Source organism: Lathyrus oleraceus, chromosome 4 (genome assembly GCF_024323335.1).
Source record: "Lathyrus oleraceus cultivar Zhongwan6 chromosome 4, CAAS_Psat_ZW6_1.0, whole genome shotgun sequence".
NCBI classification, from domain to species: Eukaryota; Viridiplantae; Streptophyta; class Magnoliopsida; order Fabales; family Fabaceae; genus Lathyrus; species Lathyrus oleraceus.
Genome location: NC_066582.1, coordinates 359097662 through 359118879, shown reverse-complemented (window position 1 = coordinate 359118879; position 21218 = coordinate 359097662).

Below are 21218 nucleotides of genomic sequence, written 5' to 3'. Positions count from 1 at the left end.
CCAAACTTCAGAAGTCACGTACGTTCATCAAAGCAAATACATAAAAGACGTTCTGAAGAAATTTGACATGGCTGAATGCAACTCTGCAAAGACTCCCATGCATCCAACATGCATTTTTGAAAAGGAAGAATTCAGTAAAAAGGTTTGTCAGAAGCTCTATCGTGGTATGATAGGCTCCCTTCTCTATCTGACTGCTACTCGACCTGATATTCTCTTTAGTGTTTGTCTCTATGCCAGATTTCAATCAGATCCTAGAGAAACTCACTTAACAGCAGTTAAGAGAATTCTCAAATATCTGAAAGGAACTCCTAACCTGGGCCTGATGTATGAGAAAACATCAGAGTATAGACTTTCTGGTTATTGTGATGCAGATTACGCAGGAGACAAATTGGAATGAAAAAGCACATCTGGAAATTGTCAGCTCTTGGGAAACAATCTGATATCCTGGGCCAGCAAAAGACAATCAACTATCGCTCTGTCCACGGCAGAAGCAGAATACATCTCAGCATCTCTGTGCATTACTCAGATTCTCTAGATGAAGAATCAGTTAGAAGATCTGCAAATCTTCGAGAGTAACATTCCTATCTTTTGTGATAATACTACTGCCATTTGTTTAAGTAAGAATCCCATTTTGCACTCCAGAGCTAAGCACATCGAAATAAAACATCATTTCATCAGAGACTATGTTCAGAAAGGGATAGTAACATTGAAGTTCATTGATACAGATCATCAATGGGCAGATATCTTTACTAAACCCTTAGCTGAAGATAGATTCCTCTTTATCTTAGAAAATCTGAACATTCAAAACTGCCCTGACTAAAATGTGCCTCTGAGGTTGTTAAATGAGACTCTGACATAAACAAATGGATTCTGCCTCTGACTTTGATACTTCTACCTAGTTAGAAGTCATCTGAGTTAGAAATCTCCAGGAACCAATCCTTTGGTATTCCTGAAGATCAGATAAATCAACACGTGGAGTGCCTTGCGTCTGACCTTGGAACTTCTACACAGCTGTCCAGCAGTAATCAAGGAACAGTCTCTTGAGATCTCCTCGAGCAGTGTGCTGACTGTTGGGATTAGACATCATTTATGAGCTATAATCATTTCTCCCTCTAAACGTGCTAACTTGGTTTTTGTGCTAAAACTCTGATTTGTGTGTCATTTTGCATGCGCACTAATTTGGGTATTTAAACACTCATTTCCCACCTTGCACACACTTCACTGTCACTCACTCTTTAAACCTCAGTTCTCTCAAGGCATTTCTGCAAGCAGTTCTTCATCTTCATCTCAGTTCTTCATCAACATCATGGATGCTCAACAACAAGCTGTGTTCAACTACTCTCAGCAAATGGGTTCAAGCGATCAAGTTCAAAGCACCAGCAACCCTACTCCAACAGTCACAGGCATAGTTACAACACCAATCTACAAGGAGCCTCACATTCTCGATCGTGAGCCCCATATTCATCTTGCAACGCCTTTTGACAAACTGGAAGTTTTATGTGAATCCTTGGTGGATTTTGATAATATGAAAAGAAATGGCGTAGACCTCACTGAAGAACTTCACAAACAAGGTTGGGGAAACTACTTTAAACGTCTCTATGGTCCAGTTTACCCAAATCTTGTGAAGGAATTCTGGAGATTTGCAGACGCTGACGATCACTTCATTATCTCCTATGTTCTGGGAGTGAAGATCATGATAACTGAGAAGGCTATTGCTGCACTTCTGGGTATGGAAAAGGATGGCGGCAGAAAAATCTGCAACATCAACCCCAGGGCAAAATACATATCTCAAGAAATCAACCCAACTATCTTCAAACAAAACGCAGAAGGCAACCCCTCAAAGAACAAGGATGAAGGAATAGATATCTCTGATTTCCACTTAAAGGATCTACCAGATACAGCTCCCAACTTCATGAGGCATAAAAGAGGTCCCTCTGAGAAGACATCACAGGCGAAGAAAGCAAAGCTAGGAGAATCCTCTGGATCAAGACCTCCAGCACCTCTGCATGAGTCTTCTTGTAAGTCTGTCTCTCCTGCTCCCTCTGCACAAACACAGCAACTTGCTTCTTCTATTCCTCTACCAACACCCCTATACACTCCATCTGAAACCCCTCCTTCAACCACCAGAACATCTCAACCACTCCCAAAATTCAACCTTACCTCTACCTCCTTACCCCTATCTGAAGCTGAAAGGCTAAATGAAACAACCTCTTCATCCTCTCCCCCAGAATCACCTTCTTACTTTGTCATCTCATCTGACACAGAACTCTCTGACCCCTCTTCTCCCACTCTAGCCCAACTTCAGACTCAGAACCGTGCCTCACAACAACCACAACAACCTCCACCTGAACCTGAAGTAACCTCACCACCCACAGAACAACCAAACATCCCTCCATCTGACATTCAACCCTCTGACCCCAACACCCCTGACATTACCCCTCCAAACACTTCCGCTGAACCTCAAATTCTCAACCTAAGCCCTCCCACTTCTTCACCTCTACCATCTGAACCAGAATACTCCCTGCCAACCCTAGAGGAAGCAATTATGCTATTTGCAGGAGCATTAGTTGAAAAGCTCAAGTCTCTGACCATCAACTCTGGCATCAGTGATGATCCTTCCTTTGTTAGGACACACTGGAACAGAGTTATTGGCTGGATGACCTCTGAGGCCTTCAAGCTGAAGAACCTCTCTGAGCAAGTCAGAAACGACTTTATCAGAGACGCTGAGGCAAGACTACAGGAGCGCTTAGCCAGAGAAGTTAAGGAACAGGCCAGAAGGGAAGCAGAAGAAAGAGAAAGATAAGAATAAACTCAAAGGGTTAAGGAAGTTGAAGCCAAAGCTCTAGCTGACGCTGCTGCTGCTGAAGCTGAAGCTAAAGCCGTTACTGACGCTGAAGCTCGTCGTGCTGAAGAACAGAATGCTCTGACTCAGGGGGAGTCGTCTTCATTTGCCCCTCTGGTTCTCAAGACCCTTGAGGAGCTTCAGAAAGAGCAGAAGGAAGTTCGAGCCAGATTGAATCAACAGGACACAGTCAACGCCAACATCCAGAATCTGCTGACCCAACTGCTTCAGAGGATGCCTCCTCCTCCTAACCCCTAGGCACCTTGGATTTTTTTGCTTGTTGCTTTGTGTTTTGTCTCTGATGTTTATGCTCTTATCTGGACATATATATAATTTCTTCCTGCTTATTATTTTTTTACTAAGTCTTTTTGATTCTGACAAAAAGGGGGAGAAATCAAACAGCTCTGATGAAAAATTATCTAATTCCTTCAGTACTCTGCAAACATACTATTCAATAAAAATCTATCTAACACTCTTTGACTTAGAAAGTTGCAGAAGGGTATCTAGAAACTTCATTGCTTAGAAGCTCTGGTAAGAACTTCTGAACTCCCTAGCTTATCTCAGGAGGAGCTCACTTCTATCTGATCTGATAAACTCTTATATCTGAATGTTTCATCTATTCAATAAGTTTTTTTTGTCATCATCAAAAAGGGGGAGATTGTAAGAACAAAATTGTTCTACAACAGATTCCAGGATTTTTATGATAACAAAGGATGAAACCAAAAATGGCACTCTAACGAAATTTCTCTAAGTGTGCAGGACTCTGAACAAGAACAAAGGAATCTGATCGCCTTATCAGATACAGAATCGAATCAGATACACAGTACCAGAAGATCAGAAGCATCTGAAGAAGAAGCGCGCTCTAGAAGTTCTGACTCTGAGATAAACAGCATATCAGAATACCAGAAGCTCTAAACTTCCTCTGGCACCAACGCTGAAGTTCTAAAAGACCAGGACTATCAGAAGCTCTGATCTCACATCACAACAATCACAAATTAACAGAGTTAACGCAGATTCTAACGAAGAATCTCCTTATCCAGAAAGAGTAACGGAAACTACAACTTCAAATGGAAAGAAAGTATATTTGGAAAGAAGTTATTCAGGGAGACAAATCTGTTATGGCAAGAAACACAGAAGTAATGGCATTAAACTCTCATTAAAGTCAAATATTCTGCCATCACTACAATAGTCCTTTCACCACTATATAAAGGACGGCTAACTTCATTGAGAGACACACCTGAACGCACAGAAAAACTCTACTCTCTCTCTTAGTTTTTCACGAGTTGTTGCTCATACGTGAAATCACTTACTTGCTCTATTTGCTGTAATACTTGCTTTATCTTAGAAGCACTTTAAATTACAATTTTCTATTGCTAAATTGATTTTGTTCCTCAAGTGACTCTGCGTAGTCTGTATACTTGGGAGGACTAAGAGATCTTTCTCTTAGACGTTGGTTGTAATAATCTTTCAAGATTAGTGGATTAAGTCCTTTTTGAAGGCGAAATCACCTTGGCCGGGTAGACTGGAGTAGCTTTGTGTTATAAGTGAACCAGTATAAAATCCTGTGTGTTCTTATTACTGCAAAAGCGCTTATTTTCCAAAACAATTCAAATCCCCCTTTCTTGTTTTTCTCACCTTCAGAAACTAGGGCAAAAAGGAATGATAGCACACCAGGTTTGAATCCCCAAGACGAGAGTTACGTCCCCACCAAGAAGAGACTGGTTCAGATACCGGTAGGAGGCAAAGGAGATAGGGATAATGCAGAGCCTTCTGATGCGTCTACTCATCATGGATCCAAAATTGGAGATGACCATTACGATCCCTTCTATGTGTCTGATCAACCGAAGCCTAAGATACTTCCAGATCCTGCTGCGGATAGGCTCCATACCCTGGAAAAGAAGATCAAAGTTGTAGAGGGGAATAATAACTTCGGTCCTTCTGCCATGAACATGCGTTTGGTATCAACTTTAGTCATCCCAGCTAAATTTAAAACTCCTGATTTCGAGAAATACAAAGGACAGACTTGCCCAAGAAGTCACCTGGTAATGTACTTCAAGAAAATGGCTGCTCATACCAAAAACGACAAACTACTTGTACACTATTTCCAAGACAGTCTAAGTGGAACATCTCTGAGATGGTACATGAGCTTAGAGCAGGGGCGAATTCAAAGCTGGGAGGATTTGGCTGACGCATTTCTCCGCCAGTACAAATATAACTTAGATATGGCACCCTGTAACACCTCAAAATTTGCCCTCCTCTCTTGGGACTAGCATAACATATTGCAAATCATTTTTAGGTCATTAGGCATTGCATATTGCATATCATGTGGTTACATTGTGCAAATCATCCTCACAAGTCTTGATCAGAAGATGTGAGGTCATGTGCATGCTGGGGTTTCATTGGACTGGTCATTAATCATCTGAGGATGTGGAGGTCCAAATTAGGGTTTCATGATTCTCAAAGGATATTGATCTTTATCTTGATTGCAATGATTCATCATCATCATCATGGTTCATCATCATGGTCTTATCAAGTGTTTGATCAAGATACCTTGAGATTAGGGTTTTGACCACTGGTCAACCCTAATCAGTTGCATTGGGCCAATCAGGGAATAGCAAGGAGATGGGGTCTACAATGGATATGGGGATCATTTCATGGTTTTATTGAGCTTATTGAGGCTAGGGTTTCATCCTTGAACCATTTCATCAGAAGATTGAGGCTCAGATTGATCTACGCATTGCCAAATTCATCTATCAGTTGAAAAAGTCAACTGTGGTCAACTGTGCATGATTTAATGGATTTGGAGGTGAAAATGAGTTGGATACACTTCATTCATGTTGGATCAAGTGTTATTTGACATGTCAAAGCTCAAGAATGAAGAAAATCAAGTCAGGAGAAAAACTGCCAAAAATAGAAAGTGACTTGTAATGGAAGTTTCCAAAAATGGAAAGTTTTTGACTTCAAAATTACGTGTCCAAAAAAGCTTCAAATGAAAATTTGTTCAACATGAAAGTTGTAGATCTTGTTCTCACCTTTCTAAAAAGTCCAAGAACTTGAAAATCCCATGTATGGTTGGCAAGTTATGGTCCATTCAATTTCAAAAATGACCCATAATCAGAGGGGCATAACTTCCACATGGAGTGTCCAAGTTGAATGATCTTTTTATGTGCAAACTCCATTTTACATGTACTTTCATGGTGCATAATTGGAATTCATCAAAAATGGTCAATGCAAAAAGTCAAATTTCAAGTGTACAGTTAAAGATCCAAGGGCAAAATGGTCCAACTTGAGAAATAATGAGAATTTTGGAATGGGGATTTTTGCAACACCTCACAAATGCAATTTGAAAATTGTTGGAATGGTCATAACATGTTGAGGTCCATTATTTGGTTAAGCCATTTATGAAATGCACTTGAAAAGTATACAATTTACCATGGCATAGTGAAAATCAAAAATACACAACCAATGACCATGGGACAAGTTGCAACACATCACACATGTCATTTTGAGAGTGTGTGAGCTGTCAATGAGCTGTCACAGGGCTTGAGTGAAAATACCATTTTGCCCTTGCTTAAGGAAATTACATTTTTGCTAATACAAGTCATTTTGGTTAATTCATGATTAAGGATGTAATTAGTTGGAAGTATATAATCTTAATCATAACTAACTTTGATCAGAATCACATTTCACAAGAAATTGCAACCACTTTTCCCTCCAAATTCTCCAAAATTCTCAAGAACACACAAGAACAAAATTGGATCAAACTCTTCCAATTCTTCACCAAATCGTGTAATTCTTTTTGATTCAATCTCCAATCACCTTCTTCTTCAACTGTTTTGGAAGATCAACATCAAAATCTCCACGAATGGCAACTGTTCATGTGAGGTTCAACCATGGCATTTGAGGATTTCGTGCACTAGAGGCAAATTCGAGCCAAGCTACAAGTTCCAATCATCTTCCTTAACATCTTTCTTCATCTGTTTTGAGAAGCCACGCGCAAATACTACAGGAATCAGCACTGCCGTCTCAAGGTACTTCAAAATCGAATCTCATGAGTTGATGAATTGCTATATGCGTTTTATAGAGTGTTCAACATAGATGATTGTGATGCCTTTAGTTTGTGAAATGGATGATTGTAGAGAGAGATATTTTGATTTGAAGTTGTGTTGTTAAACCTTTAATCGTTCGATCCGTGAGATATAGTGAGTGTTAGAGGAAATAGGTAGCATATTCGTCATGTACGTTGCAAGAGGAAGAGAACGGTTATTCATTTGTGCATTTTGGTGAAGAAATAAGCAAAACCGAATTGGAAGGTGATGAACATGTAGGCCGCGCGAAGAAGAAGAAGAGTTCTGGATTTTTTGTGTGTGTGATTTGCTACAGTGCCTGGCCAAATTCGAATGGTGTTTCCCGCAAAATCCTAGCCAATCACACGCTAACACCGGATTAATGAAAACGCAGAGTTTTGAGCATCTGAGCGAAAATTACTGAAATGCCACTGAATCCATTTTAATTAATAATAACACTTAATAATTATTTAACAATTCATTTAAATCTTCAAAAATTCATAAAAAAATATTGGCTAATCAGAAAATTATGAGAGTTTTTTTGTTGGATCCTATTTTTCCCCTAGAATTTTATAGGCATGGTTTTAGAGGTTGTGCATGGTGAAATATTGACTTGGCCTATGGATCTTTGACTTATGTCATTTTTGTGCATGTTTTGCCATTTTCATTGTGAAATGCTCATACATTAAAAGAAATTCCTGAAATTTTTTGAGCTCATTCTAGACATGTTGATGGTGATTTACATATAAAGTTTGTGATTTTTGGATACCTGAGGAGTGAGATATGTTTTTTTGAATCTAGGTGTGACAATTTGTGTCACACCTAGCTAGGTCAACTTCATGAATTCTTTTGCCTGGCCTATGATTGTTGGAATGGATTGAAATTTTGCATGAATGATCATTGATAGGTTGAGATGTTATGTGAATTTTTCTGGATTTTTCTATGGCATTTTCAATTTGATTGATATTTTTCTTCTCTGTGTGTTCATTTTGCAATCTTGTGTGATACATGTTGGTATATCTTGTGTGAAATTCTCATATGGTTTTGGATGAATGTGAAATTTGGTATGCTGATTATAGACACATTGTAGGACATCACTGTTTTGGTCCCATTCATTTCTTAATTGTTTTCACTGATTTATGAATTTTTGAAGTGGATGCTTGCTTGAATGTATTGAATTGGCTTACATAAGTGTGTCTGGATTTCTTGATTTTCATTGACCTAGTTCCTTTTGTCCAATTGAGCTGAAAATTGAAATGCTATACCTTGAATATGTCCTGTTTAGGTGTGAATTATTTGAGGATTTTTGGAATTGTTTTGATATGCTTTTGATTGAAGTTATTCTGTTTGGATATTTGGTGTTGCATTTGACCTAGTTTGTACCAAATTGGTCATGAAATGAATATGGTGAATGGTATGAGTATGGGATCAATTGCATTTGCTTTCTATTTGCATTAATTTGGTTTTGGTTGGGAATTGTTTGCTGTTTAGAATTTTTTCTCCCTTTTGGACCCTAGGCTTGGCCTAGTGGTCTAGTTTCTCACATTTGGATTGACTTTTCAGGATGAAATGCACAATGCTTAAGGAGAATGATTCAAGTCAATTAAATTGAGATTGTTTGATGTTAAAAACTAATGTGAATTTGTGTTGTAGGTTGTGAAGCTTGAGCTTGAGCTTATAGCTTGCACTTGTGTGCATTAACCTGTGTTGCTTAATCTGTATAGTCTGACTGATTAACATTTGCTGTTTATTGTTGTTTGTCTGAGTACTGATGATACTTGATTGATTTCAGGTACATTTAGTCGCTTACAGTTCTTTAAGAACTTGCTTGCTGCTGCTTGGTTTTTAAACCACTTGAGGTAGGACTTCTATTCTTCATGTAGTCTGGAAGACCTGGCCTGTTACTTGGCCAGGCAACTGTCTGAAGTCCTCCTTAAGAGGCGATGTTTGTGGTTGTTTACATTTGTGCCAAGCAGGTGAAAGACCTCTATGAGGCAATTGGTGGATCAAAGGGATATGCAATCTATCCCCCACTATTCTGTGAGTCGTCCCTCTGCTCACACGGCTGTGTGTTGATGCATTGGGACACAAACCCAAGATCTCGTGCTGTTGCACAATCGAGTCAGAGTCTTTGAGCGTAGAAGGGTCCCTCCATTCTGGACCCACGCTCCTTTGTCTAAAGCTCTCCCTGGTCAGGGATAAGAGCTGTGAAGTCTAATCTTCACTCACCTTTCATCTGCTTCACCTTAGCCTCGTAATGGCAAGGTTAAGAGCGAATATACCCTTGTACAGATGATTTGCTTCGGCAGTCAAACCCATTGTTTGAGCCTCACTTGACTGGTTATAGTGTGTGCTATGTGAATATTTGCTTGAAATGCTTGTTTTGATCTGTGTGCTTGTATGCTTGCTTTATTCCTGGATAGGATTAGCTTGCAGTTGTACAAGTAGGTAGAAACCTGAACATAGGGTAATGATGCATGACAACACTAGGCTCGAGTCCAGCTCCCTGGTAGTGTGTCTTCCCTTGGTTTCTGGCTAGGATTTCTTTCCCTTGAGGGGGAACTACATCGCCCTGATCCTTGTTCCAGACGAGGTATGTAGGCAGGAGGTCGTGCGAGACCTCTCCGGGCACTTTTTTTTCTTTTTGTGTGTGTTTGTTTGTTATCTTTTTGTGTATGTTTGGTTCGGATGCCGACGTAAGTCCAGTGATTGGCTGTCGGGCTCCACGTTTGCCCTTTTGAGTGTGTTTTGGTTCGGATGCTGACGTAAGTCCAATGATTGGCTGTTGGGCTCCATGTTTGCCATCTGTTTGTGTGTTTTGTGTTGTTTGGCGTGCGTAAGCCGAACTACAGTGGCTCTGATTCTCGTTCCAGACGAGATATGTAGGCATAGGATGCGATGTCCTATCGAGCTCCCTTCTCTTAACCCCACCTGCATTCCCCTGTGTGTGTGTGTGATGTTTTAGCAACCTATTCTTTATTTTAGAACGTGGATCCCGTCGAGTACGACGGACGTGAGGGGTGCTAATACCTTCCCCTTGCGTAACCGACTCCCGTACCCTTTCTCTTTGGTCGCGAGACCATGTCTTTCCAGGTTTCTCTGAGCGTTTCCTTTCCCTATCTTGGGATAAATAACGCGCAGTGGCGGCTCTGTGTGTTTTTTATTTGAGTCCCGCCGGTTGTTTTTTCCCGGATGCGACAGCTGGCGACTCTGCTGGGGACTCCATAGATGTAGACCTGTGCTGGTCCATCTTCCCTAAGCGAGTCCTTCCTAGCGTTCTAGGATAGTTTAGGTTGCTTGCTTTGTATTATTTATTGCATTTATTATTCTAACAGTGTATATATTTGCATAAATATTTGCATGCATCATACTATCATGTTGTTGCCGTCCTCTGTGCAGGTGGTTCCTCTGTTTGGGGTGGATGTTCTGAGTGGGGCTAAAACCCAGGCCCGAGTATACACCTAGGATTAGTGTGGTCTCACGTTCCTCATTTGCTAAATCAGCATATTGTTGCAACGTGACATGCCACAAGCCAGACGAGGTTCATTTGATAGTGCTTTCCTCTGTGGGGTACCCCACTTTGGTTGAGTTACGTTATTTGAGTTATTGACTCTGGTGACCGATCATTTCCCGGATCTTTGGTTCAGACGATCTTAAGGGAGCTACAATGGCACACCCGAAAGGGCAAACCCATTGAGTATCTCCGCCCGATTGTCGAGACTATTATCCGCCTTAGGGTGACCTGATTAGAATTTACCTGTGAGGGGAGGGTGATTCTTGCAGATGCATGTTCAGATGGTGACTCAGATGGTAACTTTTGGTTCCGTTGATCAGAGTCATATTTATAAGTCGGATTTATGGTCATTTATTGCGGTGACGCCGGAGTGCTGTCCGTGATATTTATCAGTGGGGATCTGTTTATTTCAGGATTCCCTGGGCCGAGTTATTTATCAATGGGGATCCGTTTATTTCAGGATTCCCCGGGCCGATTCAGATGGTTGTAGTTATCCGTTCAGTGGATCGCTGATGATGATGATGATGATGTATCTTTCAGCTCCGTTTATTTCGGAACCCTTAAGTCGGACTTATGATTGCTCAGTACCTCAGATGGTTGTGATCAGTTCAGAAATCAGGGTTGTGACTCAGAGCAACAGATGATCAGATGACTTGGAGGATGGCAATGCATTGCATTCATTCATCAGCATCATTTCATTTTGCATTTACCTGCATCTAACACATGTTTACCCATATGCAGGGACACTGCTGATCGAGATCCTGGTTGAGAAATTTTCTGCTCAGATATGAGGCCCGGTTTGAAAGACAACGTTGCCTACAGTTTCTTAAACCCAGAGATTGATGAGTTGAGAGATATGATAGCATTGATTACACCTGACCATGTGGGGATGTTCAGGGAGTCATACGGTAGTATCCTGAAGATGGTTTTCAGACTCACTGACAGTGACAGAAGCGCCATTCATACTCTTCTCCAGTTCTATGACCCGGGGCTGAGATGCTTTGTATTTCCGGACTATTTGTTGGGACCTCTGATGGAGGATTATGCTAGCATCCTGGGTGTTCAGATTCGTGATCAGATTCCTTTCTGTGCTATTAGGAGAGAGCCTGATGTCCTTGGGATTTCCCGTGCTCTTTATTTGAGTCCGGAAATAGTCAAGGAGGGTTTGAAGGAGAAAGGAAAATTACCAGGTTTTCACTTGAGTTTCTTGGAAGCTAAGGCCAAGGAACACGCTGCTGTGGGTGATTGGAAGACGGTTTGTGCTTTGATTGCTGCGGGCATTTATGGGGTTATCCTGTTTCCTAATCAGAAGAGCTTTGTGGACCATAATGCCATCAGATTGTTCATGCAGAGAAACCCTATTCCTACTCTGATCGGAGATGTTTATTACTCGGTTCATAACAGGAACGAGAAGCGGCATGGTGGTTTGATCCGGTGCTGTGCTCAGTTATTCTTCAGGTGGTTTATGGGGTATTTGCCTTCCAGAGGTGCTTTTGCTCATCTTAATCCTTCGGTCAAGTGGTCCTTCAGGTTGATGGGGTTGAGGGCTGATGACATAGCATGGACTCATAATGGTATGGCTGGACGGAATTTTATATATAGCTGCGGGGATTTTCCCAATGTGCCTCTCATAGGAGTTCAGGGTTGCATTAATTACAACCCAACGCTTCTTAGGAGACAGATGGGATTTGCTATGGAGGTTCCTCCTCTTGAGTGTGAGACTCAGGAGTCCTTTTACTTCCCGATTGAGGGCAATCAGGCCAAGTTGATGCAGGTGTCTGGGTCATGGCGCAATATTCAGAGGAAAGGAAAGGTTCCATTTGGCAAAGTTAACTGTCGGTATTTTCCATTATTTGAGGATTGGTTGCGGAAGAGGATAGAGCTCACACTTCTACCATTTCCAGGAGGTGATCCTTGGTGTCCCGTGATTGAGGGTCCAAGTTCTTCTGTCAGTATAGAAGAATTTCTCGAGATGAAGAGAGCCAGAGATCAGCTGCTTGCAGAGAAAGCGGAGTTGGAGATGACTGTTGCTCGGGTTCAGATAGCCAACCAGGAGATCAGAGTGAAGATGGAAGATCAAGACAAGCGGCATGCCTTAGAAGCAAAGCGCTTTGAGATGGATACTGCCTACTATGGGAAGGTTAGTCAAGCCTTAGCGTCATCTACCAGAGAGCACGACATCACCAAAGAGAGATTGGCTAGAGCTTCAAAAGTCATTGAAGATGAGAAGAGGAGGCAAATCCTCGTGAGAGATCAGAGAGATGCTAGAGCCAGAGTCCTTGTTGCAGAATGGGAAGCAGAGAAAGCGAAGGTCATCACCGAGAGAGATCATTACATTGCGGAGAAGGATCATTACTTCAGGCAGATGAAGATTCACCAGAAAGAGGTGGGGAGACTACAGCAGGAGAATACAGAGCTCAGGTTCGCTGCAGAGTTCGCAAGGATGGAAGATGAGATAGGGCCATCTGTGGGACCCTCATCAGGCTAGATCTTTCATTTGTGTTGGATTACCGTCAGGCTTGTTGACGGAATTCATTTTGTTTGTATTTCTTTCCTGATTCTGGAGGATTGTATTTGAATTTTATCTGGTTTGATGTATGACTATGGCACTTATTGTGCATTCTGTTATCTGATGGTTATTTTCATTCAGTGATTGATCTTCAAGCTTTATTTGCTTTACCATATGCACTCACACAAGCACACACATGGTTGGGGGTATCATGCTAAATCACATATCTCCGATCTGCACGATGGAATCAAATGCTGAATATCTAAATATTGATGCCGGATTATTATTTGTCTCAATGATGCCAGGATCGAGAGACGAAGTGTCCTTCATATGGATAGAAACTGCATCCATGCATAATCATAATAACCTGTGTTTTATTTTGCAGGTATCTGTTGCTAATGTGCTTGATTGTTGCAGGAATCATTGCTCGTGCTCGTAGAACTGTACCTTTGCACTCAACTCGTCCTCACAGATACTTCACCAGACGCAATACTCCTAGACTCATGGATCTTCCAAATACAGATATCCTCGAGCTGAAGGATAAGATGACTGAGCTGATCAACATCATGCAGGGTTTTGCGGTTGGTCAGAAAGCTCTGGCAGATAAAGTCGAGAAGCTCGAGCGGGCTTCTGCAGCAAACAGTGGTATAAACCTGGATGGAGTCTCCAACCAGGGGCTGGGGTCTCGAGATGGTGGAAAGAGGACGACTATTGGTGTGGTGAATAATACTGGTGCTGGTGGCCAACCGGGGCAGAATTTGAAGGACAATATGTTGCCTCCGTTCTATGGGTTTGATGAAGATAGGGAGGAAGACAGGGAGGCTGACCAGTTTTCAATGCAGAATGAACCGTTTGTTCCCTACAGTGCTCCGCCTCAAAACAAGGAGATTCAGCTGCTGGCTGAGAAGATTAAAGTGTTGGAAAGCTATGCCACTCCTGGGGTGGTGAACATGTCAAACATGGGGTTGGTTGAGGGGATTGTGATCCCACAGAAGTTTAAAGCGCCCACATTTGACAGGTATAATGGAAGTTCTTGCCCGGAGACGCATCTTCAGGCCTTTGTCCGTAAAATTTCTGCATATACAATGGATCAGAAACTGTGGATGTACTTTTTCCAGGACAGCCTGTCCGGAGGTTCCCTGGAATGGTATACCAAGTTGAAATCCTCGGACATTAAGAACTGGCAGGATCTTGGGGACGCGTTCTTCAAGCAATATCAGTTCAACGCTGACATGGCTCCGAGTCGTACCCAGCTGCAGGGTATGTCTCAGAAAAATAATGAAGGGTTTAAGGAGTATGCTCAGCGGTGGAGAGAATTGGCTGCAAGAGTGCAACCTCCTCTGGTTGACCGTGAGATGTCAGATTTGTTCATGGGGACCCTGCAGGGGCCGTTTGCTGAAAGAATGGTCGGATGTCCTGTCACTAACTTCTCAGACATTGTGGTGGCTGGGGAACGGATAGAAAGTTGGTTGAAATTGGGGAAGATTCAGGGTGGTAACGCTTCTTCTTCAGGGTCAAAGAAACCATTCGGTAATAATGGACAGAGGAAGAAAGAAGGTGACACCAGTGCCGTTTATGCTCAACGAGGACCTGGTAAGGACCGTTACTTCCAGCACACTGCTGCGGTAACCATTCCTGCTGAGTCTCAACCTGCACCGCAACAACAGCAACAACAACAGAGACAACCCTTTCAGCAGAGGCCTCAAAGCGCCGGATATCAGATGAGGGGCAGGGCAGTGGACAGACAATTTGATAGGCCTCCGGTGACCTATTCTTTCCTGTTTAAGAAATTGACAGATTTGGGGCTTGTGCAGACAAGGACCCTGGCACCTTTGAGACCTGATCAAAGGCCAGCCAGCTATGACGAGAATGCAAAGTGTGAATTCCACTCAGGTGCGCCTGGGCATAACATCGAGAACTGTAAAGCTTTTAAGCACACAGTTCAAGACCTGGTGGATTCAAAGGCAATCAACTTCGCACCATCTCCCAATGTAAATGCAAATCCCATGCCCGCGCATGGTCAAAGGGGGGTGAATGCGATCTCTGAGGAGAGTCGAGTGGGGTTGTTGTCTATTGACCAGTTGAGAACTCCGTTGGCTGAGGTCAAAGGGCTGTTGTTGAAGAATGGGGTTTATCCGGGCTGTGGCCATGAGTGTGCTGAGTGCATCGTCTCTGATAATGGGTGTGAGCTTCTGAGGAAGAATGTCCAGGGTTTGATGGACGAGGGGAGTATTGTGGTTGAGAAGAAGGTTGATGCGGGAAAGGAGGAGGTCTCCACCATAACTATCTATTTCGACCCGGTGGATTTGTCTGATCTAGCTGAAGCGGCTCCAGTTACCATCACGGTACCTGGACCAATTCCCTACGACAAAGATGATGCCGTGCCGTGGCATTATGGTGGGGAGGTATATTGCAATGGGGAGAAGATAGAAGAACAATCTGCAAGTGAAACCACCGTGTCAAAGGTGGATAATGCCGGTCCCAGCGGTTTCACTCGCAGTGGTAGATTGTTTGCTCCTGATGCGTTGAGGAGAGGGGAAGAAGAAAAAGATAAAAAAGAAAAGGCCGAGGCTTTAGCCAGGGCGAAAGGAAAGGCTGTGGTGGATGGAAATACTCCTGTGGTGACACCGGCGCCCGCGGGGTCGGAAAATAAACTTGATGATGATGCTGAAGAATTTCTAAGAATCATCAAAAAGTCAGAGTATAAGTTGGTTGATCATCTGCAGCAGACTCCTTCTAAAATATCCATTCTTTCGTTGCTGTTGAGCTCTGAGGGGCACAAGGAGGCTTTGTTGAAAATATTGAAGAAGGCTTATGTTCCTCAAGAAATCACTATTAATCAGCTGGAGACGGTCGTGTCTAATGTGCATGCCAGTCATGGGCTGGGCTTTACGGACATGGACCTGACAGTGGATGGAAGGAATCATAACAGGGCGCTACACATTGCTATGGAATGCAAAGGGGCCGTGCTTTCGCATGTGCTGGTTCATACCGGCTCCTCTTTGAATGTGTTGCCAAAGAAGGCCTTGGCAAAGTTGAATTGTGATGGGCTGATTCTCACTCCTACAGATTTGATTGTGAGGGCATTTGATGGGTCAAAGCGGGCCGTGTTTGGGGAGGTAGAGCTGCCAGTAAAGATTGGGCCTGAGGTGTTCAAGTCGACATTCTACGTCATGGATATTCAGCCGGCATACAGTTGCCTGTTGGGTCGTCCGTGGATTCATGCTGCCGGGGCAGTAACTTCGACTTTGCACCAGAAACTGAAGTATATCTGGGAAGGTCAAGTTGTCACTGTTTGTGGGGAAGAGGACATATTTGTCAGCCACCTGTCCTCGTTTAAATATGTTGAGATGGATGGTGAGATATGGGAAACGCCAAGCCAGGCTTTCGAAACCGTTAAGGTGGAGAATGCTCTGTTTGCCAAGGAAGAAGAGAAACCGTCCATCGCTTCATACAAGCAGGCCGCCGAGGTGGTTAAAAGTGGAGAGGCTCCTGGTTGGGGCAGAATGATGGAGGTCCCTGAGAAGAAGGACCGATTTGGAGTTGGGTATCAGCCGGGCCGAGGCTCCGGGCAGGGCAGAGGACGTCGTACGTCGGTAACCTTCACGAGTGTCGGAATGCTGGATCCAGATCACATCTGCATGATGGGTGAAGATGCTGATAGCGACTGCGAAATTGACCAATGGATAAAGCCGTGCGCACCAGGGATGGGAATCCAGAACTGGAAGGCCGAAGAGATCATCCGGGTCACTCTCCTTGAAGAGTAATGTTTTTCCTGTTTTTAGTCTTATATGCATGAAAGCCATACGTGTTGCCCGACACGTAATGGTTCATTGTAAGGGTCACCTCATGTTTAAATTTGCAAATTTGCATCATGAATAAAAGGGTGTTTTTCAGTCAAAAGCGGTGTTCCCTGTTTTTCATTTATTTTTGCAGTTTAAAAATAAAAAAAACAAAATAAAAATGGCAATGTTTTCTTTTTCTTTTTCAATTTCTCACACCGGTTCTAAAGCAATGCATGAATCAACATTCATGCAGATGCGATCATTCTCCGGATCTCATTGATAACAATCCTGTTACACCCTCATATGACTTCGACAATCCGATCTATCTTGCTGAAGTAGAAGGCGAAGAAGATTGTGAACTGCCAGGGGAATTAGCCAGGTTGTTGAAACAAGAGGAGAAGGTGATTCAGCCGCACGAAGAGCCGATCGAGGTTGTGAATCTGGGTACCAACGAGGTCAAGAAAGAGGTGAAAATCGGGGCTGCTTTGGAGGAAAGTGTCAAGAGCAGAATGGTGGCACTGTTGAAAGAGTATGTCGACATCTTTGCCTGGTCTTATCAAGATATGCCAGTGTTGGATACCGATATCGTTGTGCACAAGCTACCGTTGAGAACAGATTGTCCTCCAGTGAAGCAGAAGTTGCGCAGAACTCGACCTGATATGGCGATGAAAATTAAAGAGGAAGTGCAGAAGCAGTGGGATGCTGGTTTCCTTGCTGTCACTAATTATCCGCCATGGGTTGCGAACATCGTGCCGGTCCCGAAGAAAGATGGGAAAGTGAGAATGTGTGTGGACTACCGGGATCTGAATAGAGCTAGTCCGAAGGATGATTTTCCACTACCTCACATCGACGTGTTGGTAGATAACACAGCTCAATTCTCGGTGTTTTCCTTCATGGATGGCTTTTCTGGTTATAATCAAATTAAGATGTCGCCAGATGATATGGAGAAAACAACGTTCATCACACCATGGGGCACTTTTTGTTATAAGGTGATGCCATTCGGTCTCAAGAACGTCGGTGCTACTTATCAGAGAGCCATGGTGACTTTGTTTCATGATATGATTCATCATGAAATTGAATGCTATGTTGATGACATGATAGCAAAGTCCCAAACAGAAGAGGGGCATTTGGTAGATTTGGCCAAGTTGTTCGACCGGCTGAGACAGTTCAGACTGAGGTTGAATCCGAATAAGTGCACGTTCGGAGTGCGGTCCGGTAAATTGCTGGGGTTCATTGTAAGTGAGAAAGGAATCGAGGTTGATCCTGCAAAAGTAAAAGCAATAAGAGAAATGCCTGAACCGAGAACAGAGAAAGAGGTTCGTGGTTTCTTAGGTAGATTGAACTACATTTCACGGTTCATATCTCATCTAACAGCCACGTGTGAACCAATATTCAAATTGTTAAGAAAAGATCAAACGGTCAGGTGGAATAATGATTGCCAAGCGGCATTTGAAAAGATAAAAGAGTATTTGCAGGAGCCTCCGATTCTGATGCCTCCTGTGGAGGGAAGACCGTTAATTCTGTACCTGACAGTCCTCGAGGGGTCTATGGGGTGTGTATTGGGGCAGCATGACGAGTCTGGTCGAAAAGAGCATGCCATATACTACCTTAGCAAAAAGTTTACCGACTGTGAAACAAGATATTCACTGCTCGAGAAAACTTGTTGTGCTTTGGTCTGGGCTGCTCGCCGACTAAGGCAGTATATGCTGGTTCATACCACTTTATTGATTTCCAAGATGGATCCAATCAAGTACATTTTTGAGAAGCCAGCATTGACCGGAAGGGTTGCGAGGTGGCAAATGATTTTGACACAATATGATATTCAGTATACCTCTCAGAAAGCGATCAAGGGGAGTGTATTGTCTGATTACCTCGCTCAGCAACCTATTGATGATTATCAACCGATGAAGTTTGAATTCCCTGATGAGGACATCATGTTCCTCAAATCGAAAGATTGCGAGGAACCAATCCCGGAGGAGGGGCCTGACCCTGAATCCGAATGGATTCTGATGTTTGATGGGGCCGTTAACGTGAATGGAAGCGGTGTTGGTGCTGTTTTGGTTACGCCAAAAGGATCCCACATTCCTTTTGCTGCCCGGCTAACATTTGAGTGCACCAACAATGTGGCTGAATACGAAGCTTGCATTTTGGGGATTGAGGAGGCGATTGATTTGAGGATCAAGAACCTTGTCATATATGGAGATTCAGCTCTGGTGATAAATCAGGTTAACGGAAAATGGTATACGCATCAATCTCATTTGGTTCCATATCGAGATTATACGAGGAGATTGTTGACGTTTTTCACTAAGGTGAAGTTGCATCATGTGCCCAGAGAGGAGAATCCTTTGGCAGATGCTTTGGCTACTCTGGCTGCCTTGATTAAGGTGCAGAGGTGGAATCAGTTCCCCAGTGTTGAAGTAGGTCGTCTGGATAGACCGGCTTATGTGTTTGCTGTTGATACAGCGCCTGATGATGAGAAGCCGTGGTATTATGATATCAAGCGCTATCTAGAGACGCAGGAATATCCTGAGGGAGCATCGAAAAAGGATCGGAAAACTCTGCGGAGGTTAGCTATGGTGTTTTACCTGAATAAGGATGGGGTTTTGTACAAGCGGAATTTTGATTGGGTCTTGCTCAGATGTGTTGATGATGCAGAAGCAAGCCAATTGATGAAAGAGGTTCACGAAGGATCGTTCGGTACCCATGCCAGTGGGAATGCAATGGTGAAGAAGTTGCTGAGGGCAGGTTATTACTGGATGACAATGGAGGCCCAATGTTTTAATTTCGTGCGGAAGTGTCATAAATGCCAGATTTATGCTGATAAGGTGCACGTGCCTCCAAATCCTTTGAGCTTGATGTCGTCTCCATGGCCGTTTGCTATGTGGGGCATTGATATGATCGGAAAGATTGAGCCTACGGCTTCGAATGGGCACAGGTTCATATTAGTGGCTATTGATTACTTCACCAAGTGGGTAGAAGCAGCCTCTTATACGAACGTGACAAAGCAGGTCGTGGCCCGATTTCTGAAAAGAGACATCATTTGCCGATATGGGGTTCCCGAAAGAATCATTACTGATAATGGTTCTAATTTGAACAATAAGATGATGGCAGAGCTGTGCCGGGAATTCAAGATTGAGCATCACAATTCTTCTCCTTATCGTCCGAAGATGAATGGGGCGGTTGAGGCAGCCAATAAGAATATAAAGAAGATTGTGCAGAAAATGGTGGTAACCTATAAAGACTGGCATGAGATGTTGCCGTTTGCATTGCATGGGTATCGAACGTCGGTACGCACATCTACTGGGGCAACTCCTTTCTCATTGGTATATGGAATGGAGGTTGTATTACCGGTTGAGGTTCAGATTCCCTCTTTGAGAGTCCTGATGGACGTGAAATTGCAAGAGGCTGAATGGGTAAGGACCCGGTACGAGGAGTTGAGCCTGATTGAAGAAAAAAGGCTAGCAGCCATCTGCCATGGGCAGTTATACCAGCAAAGGATGAAGCGTGCTTTTGACAAGAAGGTGCGACCTCGGGTGTATCACGTGGGTGATATGGTGCTGAAAAGGATCCTTCCTCCTCAAAACGATCGTAGGGGCAAATGGACACCGAATTATGAAGGTCCATTCGTGGTCAAGAAGGTTTTCTCTGGTGGAGCCTTGTTGCTAACGACCATGGATGGCGAGGATTTTCCATCCCCTGTGAATGCGGACGCGGTTAAAAAATACTTCGTATAAAGAGACCCGCTGGACGAAAAGAATAAAATAGTCCAGGCAAAAATGGGCATCCCGGCGAACCAAAAAACAGAAAGAAATGGTTCGGGCAAAAATTAGGGATAAAATGAGAAAAACTGTACACCCGGCAAGTCGAAAACCTGAAAAGGCGACTTGGGCAAAAATGGGTATCCCGGTGGACTGAAAACCCGAAAGGGCGGTCCAGGCAAAAGAGGGATTGAAACGAACAACTGCGTCCAGCATGATCGTTCGCGCTTTGGTTAAAGCATCATGGATAATACCCTGTAGGGATCAGTCGGAAGCGTCTTGTTCAGAAGGCAGAAAGCACGGAGAGTCTGAGGACATATGGGGTGTAACCGAGTGGGAACTCGATGAGATCTCGGGTTTCACATTGCCATTAGGATAGATTTTTCCTTTTGTGCAATTACCTCTTTTCAGGAATTGCTTCCTTTGTATTGCTCAACTTGAGCCACACTTTTCCAATCAATAAAATGCAAATTCAGTCAAATAATTTTGTTTTTGTTTTTCATTACCGCTTTGATTGCGAAAACATCCGATTATTTTGATAAAGAATTTTGCATTTTTAGACATACAGGTTCCCTTCCAATGCATGTTTATAAGATTGAAAGCTTGAAATCTTATTTGGAAGGTTGAGTGACCCAAGTGTTGAAATCTTGACACGCCTGGGGCACGGTTTTATCTGACGGTCTGTTTTGCAGGTACTGTTAGATATTCTTCACTCACTTGTAGGTTGTGGTGCGGAAGTTGTT